A 12,814-nucleotide genomic window follows, 5' to 3' on the forward strand; every position below is an offset into this window, starting at 1 on the left:
TATTTTAGTTAGTAGGTGTGTTGCAGTAAAGCTGAGAGGTGCGGTTCATAGCTTGGCCTTTATTGGTCTGATGGCAACATCTGTACTAGTGAATGAAACGGGACAAGACTCACTGGCTGGAGGGCAAATAGTGTGGCTCAGCTTGCATTCCTGCAGCTAAGCTCTTTAGCCCCCTGTCCAAAACTGGGCGCCTTCATCCACAGTGCTTATTGAGCATTATTCCTCTGCTATCTCCACCTTCGTGTGGTGTATGAAAGTAGTAGCTGGCTTCGGCCAAAATCATGCCACACAGTGTGTAAATGAACAGCACACTTAAAGGGTGATCATGGGATGACCTCAAACCTGTGCCTTGACCTTATTTAGCCCACAGATGTAGGTGTAGCCCACTGTGCTAGGTGTTACACAAATGCAGAACAACACGATGAACCTGAAGAACTTATCGCTAACATATAAAAGAAGCAACAGACAGAAACAGGCCAAAACAGCTATACAGGGAGCCCCCGAAGCAGTTCTGGACAGTAAAATCAAGTTTTAGCAGGCCGAGGGTAGGTCCACCTAAGAAACTGAGACACCTGCAATGCAAATGATTACATCTGTATGGATAACTCTGAGCTCTTGTTGTTATGAATGAAGAGATAAAGATAAAGATAAAGACACTTCTTGGTCCTGTAAAGGCAATCCCAAATGACTCCTGGGCTCCATGGCCTGCAGAAACTGATAGAAGCCATTTTATTGTGTTAGACATTAAGTCTGCAAACTCTTTGGATGGAAAATTGTTTTCTCTAAATACAGTTCTAATCAGGGCAATCATTGGCAGATCTTACTCTCAGAACAGTGTGTACATGTAGGAGAGCAAGAGGAAGTATGATGATAAGTAGCTTCACACTCCAAACACATTCAGTATCAGCAATGGAAACATAGAATCATAGGAAAAATAAGGTTGGAAAAGACCTCTGGAGGTGTCCTGTCCAACCATCTGTTCAAAGCAAAGCCATTTCCCAAGTTCGATCAGGTTTCTCACTACCTTCTCCAGTCAAGTTTTTAAAAACTTCAAAGGTGGAGATTGCTTGACATTTCTGTCCAACCTGTGCCAGTGTAGGACCACTCTCATGGTCTTAAGTTTTCTTCCTAACACATAATAGGGATTTGCCTTTCTGTTCTCTCGGCCTCTTGTCTCTGTTCCCTGACCACCTGTGTGCCCCTGCTCTGGATACTTTCCAGTTTTTCAACATTTCTCTTTTACTGAGGAGTCTAAAACTGGACATGGTATCCCAGATGTGGCTTCAAGAGTGATGAGGAGAAAGGAGCAATCATGTCCCTTAACTTGCTGGTTATGTGCATGCTAATGAAGTGCTCTGTGTAATTACCGTAGGAATAGGTAACACAGATTTTCAAAGTCATTTTAATCAGAGAGTTAAAATGTAAGCCTCTTGCACAGAAGAGGTGGAAGAAGAAAATGATAAATGTAAATATTTTAGCTGATTTTCTGTGTGGGGAAAATGCAGTCATGTAAATGCCAGCATTTTAATTTATTATCAGATACAGCAAAGTGGATGTCAGTGTAGTGAACAGCTACACAGTACTAAATGTTATTCATTCAGTCATTGTTTAATTCTTGATACCTCTGTGAGTAGGTTAAATAACATACTGGAAGTTAAACAGAGAGCAGGTAATGTCATTGTTTTGCAAAAATACACTTGAATGCACTTTTTTTCCTTTTTCCTTTCTTTTTCTACTTCCCATGAGCACTAAAAAAAAGCAAGTCATCCCATGTAAATGGATAGTCTGAAACAGTTGAATGAAGGTCTTGACTAAGTTCACACCTCGAAGACATTGTTACTAAAAACAGCCTAGATAATTTGGCATCTTTATTTGTTAAGAACCTGACCTAACACAAATTGTATCTCAGGTCCAGGAAAACTAGGGTGCAATAGCTGGAACTTCAAGTGTGTAACATTTGTCTAATCCATAATCAGAATGTCAGAAACAGATCTCACCAATATTTTTTTACCCATTATGTGCTGACTTCAGCATTCCAATATGGTGTCTGTTGAGGCATTGAGGTTTACAGACTTTATTTCATTGATTTTCAAGCCTCCTATTCTTCAGGAAAATGTTCTTAAAATGTGAAATAATCTTCCTGGGCAAGTAATAAATAATCTGATTTCTTGGGTCTTCTAAAGCAAACCGTAACAAAAAGACCAATCTTGCACTGGCAGCAGATGGGACGGTATGTCTAATATATCTCTGCTTTCTCTTTTTTCTGTGATTAAGTTGTATGCAGACATGTTGAATATAGAGTTTTCCATATAAAAAGCTGCTATTAAGGCCATGAAGAGATTTTCAGGGATTAGCAAATGCTGTCTGGGACTTTCTGCATTACTTAATATACTGTCTCCCTATTTCAGTGCATTGACTAGTTTCTTTTGTCTCTTTCCAGAGTTCCTCCATTAAAGCCGTCAGTGCTCCTGACTTGGTAAGAACAGTCATTTTTTTCCCATGTGATACTTATCCTATTGATTTTAACAGAAACACACTTTTACTGCACTTGCAGATATGCAGAATGTGTCTCAAGAGCAGTGAATTTTCTCAGTCTTGGCATCTTCATTTTTAAGAGCCTTTTCAAAATGTAAATTAGAGACCAAGCCTACAGAATCAGAAATTTTAGAGCACATGCTAATTGCAGAAATCTGAGATGGTTCCTCTGAATGGTAGATTGTCAGTCAGGCTTGCATTAATGTGAGCTCTGAGGAATTGTATCGCTAGCTTAGAGTAGCTCAAGAGGAATTGTGAATCTTTTCTCTCACTGGGACTGCAGAGCTAACTCCCAACTCTATCCTCTTGCCCCTGAAGCTCTTTTAATTATTGTGATCTTGTTAGCATAATTCAACAACTTTAAAAATTAATTCAATGCAGATCAGTTGGTCAGGAAGTGAAATAGTGTTTCTTACCTTGCAAAATTATAATGTTACACAGTGATCTAAATTGCCAGAAAGCTGTGGGGCAATCCAAGGGTTTTTAGGCTTTTCCAGATTACAGTATTTCTGAATCATTACATTTCCATAAAAACACCTCAAAATCCTGTACTCAGTGTTTGCTTTTCAAGCTCCAGGTTTATAAATGCATATACTTATAAGGAAGTGGGTTTTTTTACTGAACTAGCAATAACTCTTCAGTTAAAATTAATCATTCAGGGGAGATTAAATATGTTCAGAGGGTCACATTTGAAAAGGTAATTTTTTAGGGTTCAGTAGAAATGAAAACATGATCAGAGAGAAGAGCAAATGAGTTGAGAGACATGGTGCTGTAGTCAACACTTGCAACAGCCACAGAAGTATCATATTCCTGTCCTACAAAAGGACCGTTTGAAGGGTGGTTTGTCCATCCTGCAGGTGGAGGTGGCCAGAGTGGTGATGATCCTCCAGGCTTGGCTCTCGCTGAGGCAGTTCTGCATTCTGACAGGCCACTTCACAAGTCAAGCTCACAGCCTCGCTTACAAGTTTTCAAGGCTGACTTGTGGTCTCGACTACATTGCTTTGTTACCATGACAAGGAGATTTCCGGAACTGTCTATTGAGATAAAGACAAACAGGCCGTTCTTACCGGCTGATGGCAGAGTGAGGAGTTGTAGTGCAACTGTTTTGGCTTTGCAAAGAAATGGAGGTGTGAAAATTTCTGGGAAAATTACAATAGTGGGCAACAGCAGGGAAAATTCCAGGCCTGATTCAGAGCAGATGACAGATCACCAAACTGCTCTCAGCGCCCTTGCCCTGATCTTTCAGGAAATACATAACTAGGAACAAGATAAATCAGTCTGATTTAAATCATGCAGGGAAAGCATCAAGCTGAGAAGCAGGTTTGGGGGTTCTGTTCTCTGGCTCTGTAGGATTATAATAAACATTTCTACTAAATTTTCTTCTTAAGCCTGCCTCCTGTAAAGAAGACAAAGAGCACAGTGCTTGGTAGCACAACAGACATTGTGTGTTTGGAATGATGATATAAACAAGCTCTGGGAAACTTCAGTACAAAACGTCTACTGATGGAGGGAAGAAGGGGAGGTCTCTCTCATTCTGCAGATGTACAAAATAGTTTCACTGTCTTGTGCCAGAAGCAAATGTACCAGCAATGTCTTCACAGAGTTAGATTCTGTGACAGGAATTCTTTCCTTCACCAGCTCAGTAACTTTCTTTGCGTAAGAGAGTGGAGTAAGGTCCTTCGAAACTAATTTGGCTAAACAGTAAGCCATATAAGTTGTACCTTTATTGCGTCTAACCGCGCCTGAGACCTTTGAGTACCAGCATGTGATTTGCATTCATCATAGTGGTGGTACATATGAGATTATGTGCTGTGGAATGAGAGCTGGGGAAGGTACTAATGTGTGTGGAATTACGCAATACAGGAGAGAGATGTCTAGAGAAGACGTCTGCCATGCAGAGTAGGTGACAGCAAGTGTAAACAGTAGCAGATGGTATCAGAGGATCTTAAATGTTGTGAGTGTATTTATGTTTCTGCCTTGTGAGACTGTCAGTGCCAGCTGAGCTGCATAGTGGGATTGAGAACAGCACATGTATGTACGTATGGTGCAGCTGTATTTGGGACATCATCTTTAATTCAAACTCTGTCTTCTTTCATCTAGTGAGAGTAGTTATGGAACCACTGCAGCAATGGCAAGAGGCACAAGAGAGCAAATGCCTTCTGATGAGGATAAAAGTTGAAGTGAGCTGGCAGACAGGAGCTCTTCCGGCTCATAAGAATAGCGGAAGAGAAGATCTTTTCAGCATCAGCATGAAGAATGTGTGCAGGAAAGGGAAATGGGAAGTTGGAAGAAACCGACAGCAGAACAGGGAGAAGGATGAGACCCAAGGCAAATTAGATGGGGATATAAATTAAGCTTGGAAAGATGGCCCAGTTTACATTAGCAAAAGAATAGCACAGGAAAGGTGAATCAGGATGGAAGAAATCTCTTTTGGACTGAGCTGAGAAATGAGTAGGAAATCAGAAATAAGATTTAACGTGGCTTGCATGTTGCTCTGTGTATGTGAGTCTCTGGGCAGTGAACTCTTCCAGGATCTTATACACAGCAATAAATGCTGTCACACCTACAGGTTTTCTATCTGTTGCTAATACAGAGGACACTGTGTGCATACGTTTGACCAAAAGCTCTTGCTTTTTTTTTTTTTTTTTTACCACAGTTCTCCATTTCCAGGCATTGATTATCTGGTGAGGGTGGTAAAGTTGAAACTATAATGATTAGGCTTTTTCTTCCCAGTCTTTGTAGTTTGGGGGGGGGGGGGGGGGGAATGTTGTCATGGTTGGGGGTTTTTTGTGTGTAATGTGCATTGTTGTATCTTCTGAATTCTTTACATTAGTAGTGGGTTAGGCAATGGGCCTAGCAGTTATAGCATGTCTCACAGAATCCTCTCTCCAGGGAGAGAATTGTGGCAGTGGAGGGTTTGTTATAGATTTTTGTAATAAAACATTACTGGTTTGTATAGAGCAGGGCAAGACTAAAGAGAATCCTTGTCCTTTTGGGGTTTGTGAGGCTCTGAATTTCTTGGGGAAGTTTATCCTTCCATTCTTGGACCAAGATCTGAAAGTTGTGTTTGCTACACAAATCTCCTTTTTGTATAAAATTCCTGTGTGTTAGAAGACTAAAAGCCTTGCTTGTTCTGTCTGATCTCTAATCACAGCTGGTACTGCAGGGATTACTGGCACTTCAGCATTTCCAGCAACCTGGTGCCACTCTGGGGATGGGCAATAACCTATTATCAGAATCATCTACTCTTGCATCCCTGTCTGGAGATCTGTAGTAGTTCAGGGACTGATGCAGCCACTCAGGTTCTTTTATTCAGCCTGTAAGTAAAACACAATTCTCTTTTGCTGATCAAGTTGTTCCCAGGGATGTCTGGACAACCACCAGACAGATTTCTTCCCTGTGTGTGGAGTTACTCCTGTGTAAATATTTAAACAGTTCTTCATTTACCTGATCACATATGTTTGTTGCACTTTTTAGCTGGCATTTTATTTTATCCATGTACTAACCATACACCCAAACTCTAATCACTGTCAGCACAGTGAGTCCACATTCGGATGTTTTCTGTTATCCTTATCGTACTCACACTTTAATGAATGAGATAAGCCACACTAAAGATATCTTGTGTAAACTTCTGATAGTTCTTTGATGGTCTACAGACATCTCGATGATTAGTCCATTATCTAGCCGCTTATCCGTTAACAATCTCAACCCATTCTGTTGCACAGCTTTGATAATTGTAAATATAAGCTTCCTGTGCTTTGGGTTTACTTCGCATTACTGTAACAAGCAGTTGTAAACGCCAGTCTTCATCCTTGAGCTGGGACCAAGCCACAGAGAGTCCTAAAGATGAAGACAGACATTTCATCTGTGTTTGGGAAGTGGGACAGGGTGAGTGAAAGACAGATTCTGTCTGTTCATGTCAGAAATTTGGTCAAGGAGATAAACTGAAGGTACCAACTGGATTTCCAAAATGCATGTATGCATTAATCCTGTAATCTAGATGAACTCTGAAGAAGGCATGAGCTACAGAGGCAGTTTCATTGCTTACTGGGCTGGAAGAGAATTTTATAGCTGACTGGGATGGTAGCAAGTGTAATATGTGGTGCTGCTGTGTGAAAAGCTGCATTAGCTGTGATTAGCTGTGGTTGCAGGAGTTCTCTGATGACACACTGAAATGACCAGTTGTGGATGCAAGTGTGAATTGCAACCAAAGAAACTGAAACTATTTTGCACATTTTTAAAAAATATTTTTCTCTACCTGTATCACCCCCATCCTTCCTCAATTTCAGCTTCAATATGAAGATCTTGCTGTTATGATCTGAACTGGGCAGTAGGTCATGTGAAAGGCAGGAGTGTAGTCATATGCCAGGGCCAGTACATCTGAAGATGCTAATGTGCTAGACTATGTTTTTCTTTGTCAATTTAGAGGCTAAGAAGTGGGGTATTTGGAGTGGCTTACTTTAGCTTATTTTGTGCATGTAGGAGGAAGACAAAATATCCTTTTCAAACAAGGCACTGAGTCTTTGAAGCATAGAGAATGCCATTTGCTTAAATCTCTCTTCCACAAGCCAGGAAAAGCGCAGATCACAATCCTAAGTCCAGTGTAAAAGAAGTCCTTTAAGAACTTGTTGATGAATGATTTCTGGAAATGTAGATTGTTGATTATCCAAGAATCCAGGTTGGTTTGGAGGTTTGTTTTTTGTTTTTTTCCCACATGTATAATTTTTTTCAATAAAGTTTAATAATTCTTTTTCTGGTGCCTTATGTTGCTATAGACTTTGGGTACTTATGACTGATTTTAAGCACTCTGCAAGTTTCTTAGAATGTAATTCATCAGCTGTAGTAACCTTATTGCTAGCTTGTCAAGTAGCCCAGTCCGAATCACAAAAAAAAAAAAAAAAAAAATCAGCCCTTATAATGCATTTTAAATGTTATCAGGTTTTAACAACTATAGAAAAATGATTGGGTTTATTTCTTTGTTAAAGGAATCTAGAACATTTAATATTTTTTGGCTGAAAAGTATGTTCCCAGAGACCCTTTCCTACCAGTGAGAGTGGAAAAGGGGATGTTTTAGAGCAAGCAGGATAAAAATCTTTTTCCAAAGAAGTAATAGAAATTATTTGCTCAAATAAGAGTTAAAATTTCTGGTGATTATCGTTCAGCTCGTATGAAATAAATGTGCTTTGACATACTAATTCTCCACAGGGTCACAGTCATCTTTCTAACACATACATTGTCATTTACTTAAACTCAGCTCAGCTGCTAGTGGCATTACTAACCTTCTAGAAACATTGCACCAGATGTCTGGTATCAGACTAGAGATGTTTTGACACATGGGTTCCCTCTTGCACATACTGTGGAGGGAAGGAATAAAGCCTTGCAGGCAAGGAACTGAGCTGAGCTGTGGAAGGTGTCTGGGTTCACCTCCTGTAGCTGCTACAGGCTTCCTCTATGGCCACAGGCAAGCTGTTCTGTCAAAAAGCACAAGTCTACACCTCACAATCTCTTTTTTCCCCCAGTGGGTGTCTCTGACTTCAGTGACATGACGACGTAGCTCATGGATCTTCTTTTGGATGTGCACAAGCGGGAGACTTTCTGCTCAGCCTGTAGAAGCTCATGGCCTTGGGTTAATCCTCATAGCACCTCAACAGTGAAGCATTGAACAAGAAAAAAATCCTCACCTTTAAAGAGGTTTCAGAAAGGAGTGAGAGGAAAGCAGAGTTGCCAAGTGACTTGTTTTAGCTCATCTACCAGGTCAGCATCAGGGAGAGGAGCAAAACTCTAGTCTGCGATGTGTGCTGTTACTGGTCTTGCTTTGACAGCTTTTCAGTTAATGCATGCCTTGTTCCCTCCCATTTGTATTGTCAGATACACATTTGGGTTTTATGTAGATGACTGGTTTTATATGTTCTCCTTAAACAGAATTTTACTTTTTGCAGCTGCTCACTGGTGTGTAATGGGTAGACACACAAATAAATGCAGTATAGGAGACGAGCCAAGGCAGCTTTATAGTAGGAAATCAAACTTCAGACATATGGCAGGGTACTGGATTCACTGAGTGTATGAAAAAGAATGATTCGGTTAGTTCAGCATACTTGATTTCCAAAAATCTTTTGATATGTTCCTGCCTTACCAGAGGCTCTCTAAGGAACAAAGCAGTTATTTAACTGATTAAAAAGCAGGAATCAAAGAGTTATGAATAAATGGTCAATTTTCATGATAGAGAGGTAACTATAGTGTGGTTTTATTACCTGCTGGCTCAGGCAAAGATTATGTCAGTCACACCAATTACAAATTTCTCAAAGACAAATCAAAAGGAGCAGGGCATCCCAGTGGGCACCATGAGCCCATTGATCTCAGGCTTGATCACTGCTCCTGGGATGGTTTGGAAAGAGCAAATGATATCTCACCTTATCAAAGAAATGGCCTACTGAATGGCCCTTTAGAGCATAGGTGGCTAGAGAAATGTCTCTATGAGGAAAATGAGTTCAACTCATCTTTCTCTTCAGGCTGGAAAAGAAAAAATCAGAGTAAGGGTGTTACAGAAGTCTATAGAGTTATGAATGTCACATGGAGGTGAAATAGACAACCATGATTTAATGGCCAATGTAATTACCAGGTATCAAGACACAAAAATAAGTAAGACTGAGTACTTTATTATACAGTCTCATAGTTCAATTATAGAACTAGTCATCACACAGATGCTGTAGCAGCCACAAATGTAAATGGCTTTAGAGAGTAAGTAAAGTCCATCAAATATTACTAAATACAAAGACACTTAAATAACTTTGGCTTTGGAAGTCCCTAAACAAAGATTGCTGAAAGCTGGAGTGATCTGTGAAAAAACTGTGGAAAATTTGCTGTGATCTTTACTTTTTCCTAAGTTCCCAGCGGTGGCTACTCTAGGACTCTAGAGGCTGGCTAGCCAGACCTTTGGTTTGAAGCTCTGTGCCTGTTTCTGCACTCTTATGGTTGGTTTTGGGTTTATGTTTGTATCCATTGAAGGCTGCTGGAGACAGAGATTTCTCTTGCTCTGTAGATGTACAGTCTCTAATGGAATGGGATGGGCCCCTGATTGCTCCCTGGGCTTCATATGCTACTTTCATACACATTGTAATGAATGGTTAGGTAAAAGCCAATTGAAAATGTGCACAGTAAACACAGAATCTAGTTTGACACCCTCATCCCACAGGTGAACCCTGCTGTTATTTGCACAGGAACCTGCCACATTTTTTCCTTTCTCTAACCCTTCCACCTTTGAGGCTCTCACTTAGAGCCTCACGGTTCTTCATTGCCCACAGAAGTACTGACTAGCACAAGGCACCCTGACTACAAGCTTCTGCCTTCAAAACCTGTCTCAGAGCATGTTTCTTCCAGTGTCCCAGAGATACAAGCTTCACACATGCTATTCAGGAAGGGAGAACATCCTTCCTGGCACAGAACCATTCCCTGGCTCTCCCAGAGGTGCATTCTGTTTATTTCTTGCTAGCTCCCACAGTTCAGGAACATACATGCTGCTTTCTTGTATAATGTGGAGCACCCTTTATTTAAAAAAAAAAAAAAAAAGTAAAAAAAAAGTAAAAAAAGTAATGAATAATAGCTAATAGCTGAATGCCAGAAAAAGTTTGAATCACTTGGTAGCACAGCATCACCAGTCAACCACAAACCGATTTTCCCCCAGTATTCTGAATAGGCTCCAGACCAAATACTAGCATCAAGTTAAAAAAATAACCACTTTTTAATGCGTGAGATTAGGTTTCCTTTGGTACCTCAGTGGTGGTACCAGGCAGGCCATATTCTAAAATTCAGACTGACATCAACGAGGGCTGTTGACAGGAAAGTTATGTAGATTAGAAAAACTAAACTATTGTTTAGATTCTGATTTGGGGGGTTTTTTTGCTCTTAGTACTGTTTTTGTAAATATATATTTTTGGGGCAAAAATAGATTGATTTCACTTTAGTTTGTACTCTATTGACTTTCAATAAAATCCAGATTGCAAATATTGATTTCACTTTAGTTTATACTCTATTGACTTTCAACAAAAATCCAGATTGCAAATATTTTCAGTGAAGTTGTATTTAGAAAGATATGGTCTGTATATGATGGTCTGTATTTCAAAGTCTGTCTTATTCATTAGTTCCATAAAATCTTGGGTTTTGCCAAGCAAAAAGTCTGGTGAGAGTGTGGGCAGACCATGACTCAGTTAGTTATAATTTAAAAAAATGTTTCTCTTTTTTATGTAATTTGAAACTTTATTCAGTGCTTCACTTTTAAGCAGAATCTTAGGCAACAGAGGTCCAGCTGAGTGGAGTTATCACACATGTCGTGCTGGAGGTGGGACATGAAAGAGCCCTCTGGAGCTCTCTGACAGCAACCATGAATGCCTCACCAGATAAGTCTTAAAAGGACCATCAGATAGGAAATACATTTGTAGGGCCCCGACAGTGAATTTTGTTAATTAAAAACAATGCATCATTTAGAAACAAGGCTAGGGACTACTGCTTATAACTCCCAAAGCACTGTTTTGTTTGGATAGCTGGGGAATGATGTAATATTACTGAGATTGGCTAGGACAGAATGCATTCCTTGTAAATGTCCTGTGGTTCTTACTCTTTAAGAGGTGAGCTTAAAAGAGGATGGTATCTGTCTTAACACTGGGCAAGCTGAGGATAAAAAGAAAAAAACAAAAGCTCTTGGACATCTCAAAGTCTGTTGATCAGAGATGTTGTAATGTAACCTTCTTCCTCCTTGAACGTGGTGTCCTTGAGCCTGAACAAAGCATATTCCTACTACTAGAGGATGTCCCTCTGTCTTCAGCAAGGTTTGGATCAAATCCCTCTCTTATAAGTTGATCATTCCTTCAAAATCAGAACCACTAGCTCTGAGCTGTGCCTTGCCAAATACTTCATTAAGGACTTCCCTTAAATTTGCTGTGCCAGTAGCCCAGAATATGTGATTTCTGCTGCTTTTCATCCCATCACCTTACTTCATGTTTCCTTAGTTATCACACAGAAGAAAATTCACAGCAATATTGTGGTGGAATGAGAGGAAAGGAGGATTCTCTAGAAACCTTATCTCCTTTATGACAGTAATGTAGAATATAGCTGGCATGGCATATTTGTTGAATCATAACTTTAATGTTTGCTTTACTCGTGGAATAACTTCTAGCTGTTGCTGATACATATGATTACTGAATGAATTGTGCATTAGTGCTGCATTACTGTGAGCTGACCATAACCAGGCATTTTCTTTCAGACCACCAGAAGGAGCTATTGAATTCAAAAACTCTTTCCTTCAAAGCAGGAATTCCTTGTACAGCAAGGCAAGCAGTAGAATAATGGAGCAGGGACGCTGTCTTCCTTGCAAAGTCCAGCTCTGAGATGCAGAGCAAATTCTCATTTAGAGTCTTCATCTTTTTCTAATCCACTGTCTTGTAGTAATCAAAACTGACTTTACAGGGTTTAAAACGCTTCAGGGAGTGATTACAGGCATCGTTCCTTAAACATATACTAACAAATACTAACCAAATCCAAAGAAATGGGAAATTCATTGAGGCAGGTTTAACCGTATGTCTCTAAAGCACAGGGAGTGTGGAAGCTGCCATTTGCCATTAGTTCAGCTGGGAGATGTTAGGCTAACAGACCTGCAAAACATTTGAGAGAGCTAATGGCAATGTCCGTAAGGATATATGAAACCTGGAATTCTACTTACCCAAGCTGACTGGCAATCAAAATGCACCAGTCACCTGTTACGTGTTTTCTGAGGTGATATGAAGACGTGCAATTATTTGTTGTTAGCCCAATACAGGTGTCTCATCATCAGATTCATAAAATGAGGTATTGGGATTTATAAATAGCCTTTCCTCTATGAGCTTTGCCCTTTATATTTGACAAAAAAACCTTACACCAGTGGAAAGCATACTATGTTGCTTCTGCCTGTCTTCCATTTACACTTTCTTTCATCTCACAGCAGCCTGAAAATTTGTGATGGTGGTTTGCAGGTGGCACATTCTCTGTGTGTGTGTGTGTGTGTGTGTGTGTGTGTGTGTGTGTGTAGCTTTGGAACAATGTTTGGGATGAGACCTTACTTAAGTCTGTCCGCTGCTATTAACAGCTTCCTTTGCTATTATAACATTGGCTCTGCGGGACAGTCACGCTGCTTGCCTGTAAGACCCTATCAAGATGCAATCCTACATATATTTCATAGAATAAAACCCACATCTGCCTGTGGGAGGAGCAGGTACCAGCACAAAGCATTAGTGTCTCAATTAACCTTTGT

This window comes from Balearica regulorum, chromosome 1, assembly GCF_011004875.1.
Source record: "Balearica regulorum gibbericeps isolate bBalReg1 chromosome 1, bBalReg1.pri, whole genome shotgun sequence".
NCBI classification, from domain to species: domain Eukaryota; kingdom Metazoa; phylum Chordata; class Aves; order Gruiformes; family Gruidae; genus Balearica; species Balearica regulorum.